Source organism: Netta rufina (assembly GCF_964035555.1).
Source record: "Netta rufina genome assembly, chromosome: 1".
Taxonomy (NCBI): domain Eukaryota; kingdom Metazoa; phylum Chordata; class Aves; order Anseriformes; family Anatidae; genus Netta; species Netta rufina.
The window spans coordinates 126,900,645-126,904,233 of NC_140123.1; positions in this window are offsets into that span (position 1 = coordinate 126,900,645).

The following is a 3,589-nucleotide window of genomic DNA, read 5'->3' on the forward strand; positions in this document are numbered from 1 at the left end:
TTATGCCTGGAAAGCTGATGAGATTTTCTCAGTTCAGTGGGGTAAGTGGGAGAGATCAAGCAAGAACCAGAGCTTTGTTTTTGTGTCAAGAAGGTTCAGAAGATAATAGATGCTTTCAATGGGTTGCATTGATTTTTGGAATGTTAGCTAGAAATAAGCTTTGCTAGTTATTTGTGCCCTTTGATGTAAACTATGCAAAAGCTGCAGGTTTCACGGTTTACACCTGTGTTTTGGAAAAAGAGAGACATGGCTTGCCCTCTGATAACCTTCTTGTGAAGATTTCCGAAGTCCATATTTCCATAATTCTCCAAAGCTCAGTTCCAGTTAACAAATTCAAAGCTTATAATATAAAACCTTGCACTAGATTCCCAGGCAAAGATTTCAGAAGACGGGATTAATCCTGATACAGGCTTCTGGATTTTCCTTCAAATTGCAGATGGTCTCAGTGTAGAGGCCAATCATTGTGAGAGGCACAGAACAATTTACTCTATGTCTCCTTCAAGCTTTCTGACCCAGTCAGTTCCTGCTCCTTCTGCTGTTTGTCCAGGTGTGCTCTCAAGTCCTTTGACTTTGGTGCAGTGGACAAATTTTGCTGTCAAAGTAGCAGAAAGTTCTCCACCCTGGTATTACAGAGGGATTCTTTTGAGGACTCCATTATGTTATGTATGCTAGTCAGGTAGCAGAAATACTATGGCCTCACAGATTTTATGAACCTTGAATGGTCTGTGAAAAATTCTTAATGCAAAAGTATGCTACAGTATACGTCAGTATACTATCAAATCCCATTGTCCTCAAAAAAGATGCTACACAGTATGTATAGATGTTATGGGTGTATAAGAGGTGAGCTGGGAATGTCAGTGATCAGGAGCATGAAGTTTGTGGTTGCAAAGGAAAGAAGGCAACAATGGAGGAGACCCCAGGCCTGTTTGAAGATGGTAATGAGTGTTTGCAGGAAAATGAAGAGTGATTCAGTGGCTTTAATGGCTGATTCTGCAGCATAGGCTCTGTAACAGATGTGGTTCTTTAAAGAAAATGATAAAGTCAAAATCACAGAATGTCTGAGTTGGAAGGGGCCTTTAAAGAACATCTAGTCCAGCTCTACCCCTGCCATGGGCAGGAGCATCTTTCATTAGATGGGGTTGCTCAAAGCCCCATCCAACCTGACTTTGAATACTTCCAGGGAGGGGCAATGATGAGTTCTTCTCTGCTCAGTCTCCTGTCAGCTTTCCCAGTGCTCTTCTGATAGAAAATGACAATATTAGTGCCTTTAAAATTTCTTCAATTAGACTAAAACATTGGAGTGAGTGCCAAGGTGCTATCACACTTGATCCTGATTCTGAACTATGGAAGGTGTCTTCCCTGATCATGGGTGTGACCTTTACTAAGTCTCTACTCCTTCCTTTCCACTTTTGATGCAAACCATCTAGTGAGAAACAGGTTTCTGTTTGGTTTTGTGTTACCACTATGCGTGTCCTTTGCTCCAGCTGAACAGTGTATTTTCATGAGGGATATAGATCCTTCACCTCCCATGGATCCCTTGACTGAGCACTTCTATCACAAAGGCATTCTCTGAGTTCATGTACAGAAGCAAACTGCAGAAGCTGCGCACAGCTTTGCTGTACTCTCGGTATTTCAGAGACTTCTTCAGGTCTATGACACCTCTGCAGCTGTCAGTCAGTGCCTTCAATGCATATCCTTCATATGCATGTTGCTGTGACCAAGAGCCAGGTTTGCCTAAGTCAAACAAGAAACAGAGAATGCACCTGGGCAAACACTGTAGAAGGAGCACAGTGGGACAGGATCAGAGAGCTCTCCCCAGCACGTGGGGCCTTGGTGGGCACAGGTCCTGTCAGAAGTCTGCCAGCAACTGGGCCTCTCTGGCTACGGTTTATTGTTTTTGTTGCTTTTATTTTATTGCACCTGGCTGGTGCTTTCTCTGGGAAAATGTCAGATTTTAGGCAAAGGAGCAATTTAAAAATTTGTCTGCCATTTTCAGTAACGTGACCTTCCTTCACAAGAACGGGGAGAATTTGTCTATCAAAATAAAAAGTGGCCAGTCTTCCTTGCCTGGGAGCCTAGCACTGATTTAGGCTGACTCAAAGTGATCTCTGAAATGAGTTGTGAGAACTGATTAATCTAATTGGCCAGAGGCCAGATGAGCAGTGAAATACTCACTTGAGGAAAAGGCAGTACTAGCACCAAGTGCTCCTGTGCATAGCGGATAGCCCACATGACCCACGCTTGCTCTAGAGTGGCCTGGTGATAAAGGTGAAATGGAGATCAGTCTTCCAAACCCCAGCTGGAAAAAGAATATAGAGAGCCTGGGGAACAGCAATCCCAGGTTAGCTGGAGATTTCTAGGCATCCTGGAGCCTGGTTTTGCCAGACATGGAGGTCCCAGCTGCCTGCTTGAGTAATGCCACATTAGGACCTAGATATGTAAAGTTTAGGCTGCATCAGCACGATTAGACAGTGCTGGGAAATATTTCCATGAGCAGAACCTGAGCTGTCTGTATTATTAGGACAGTCCCTGTTACATTTCCTCCTAAACTAACTAATGCTGTCTCACATGAGTTGCAGATGTAGTTCATGAGTTTACACAATCCACGTACTACTCATGACTGGCAATTTATATGACGACAATGCTCTTCTGACAGCCAGGATGGTTAAGCAGCACAATTGCCTACCTTTCTATACAGGTTGTCAGTGCTAGAAAATGGACCCCATGTTTAATTTGTGAGTTCTAGGCTGACCCTCGGGTGCTAAAAGATGGTATCCCTGCACTCTCGACCTTTCAGACCCAGACATGAACAATGAGGAACTGGAACTCGTTCTTGAGACATCATCTTTGCAGACAGTGCCTTTTCTAATGGATGTTGCAGAGAGCTCATGGAGACCTCTGTTGGTCAGTGGATGTTTCCATTTTCCTCATTGTGTACAGGGAGGGAAAAGGCAAAGTCACTGTCAAATCAGTGGTTAGTGGCTGGTGGTAGTGTCGATACAGTGCTCCTTTGTGCACAAGGAATTGCTCTGTGCCTTCACACCAAACAGCCTACAGATATCCTCATTGCCATAAACTGTTCCAGAGCTACTAAACCTCTGCCCCGAATGACAGCACTGCCTTCTGTGTACTGTGTGCAGGGGTGAGCTCTTCCTGTTGGCTGCACAGCAGCAATCCATCTCCAGATGAAACAAAGGGACACGAGTGACAGGTGATCAGGACCTGGCCTGGGTCAATGATCAGCAAAGTTCTCTCTGTTTTTTGTGCTTTTTTTTTTTCTTTTTCTTTCCATGAAAAGCCCATTTGGTCAAAAGTCTCCAAGGTGGCCTTGCAGGAGGGGATGTTATGAACTGGTGGATGGCAGCCAAAGCATCTGCTATTGGCTGAGGGACACTTGGCACAGTATGCCCATCTCTGCTGCTGAATGAGTATAATCTCAGGAGAGAGAAGGAGGTGGGGAGAAGCTAGCTCCTCCCCCCATCCAAATCTCCATTTAGGCTGTCCTAGAAAGAAATTACCCCCCTAAAATCAGCCTTGGTGATTTCAGAGGAAGAGGGTCATTGGAGATTGGGCAGCAAGAGCCCCCAAG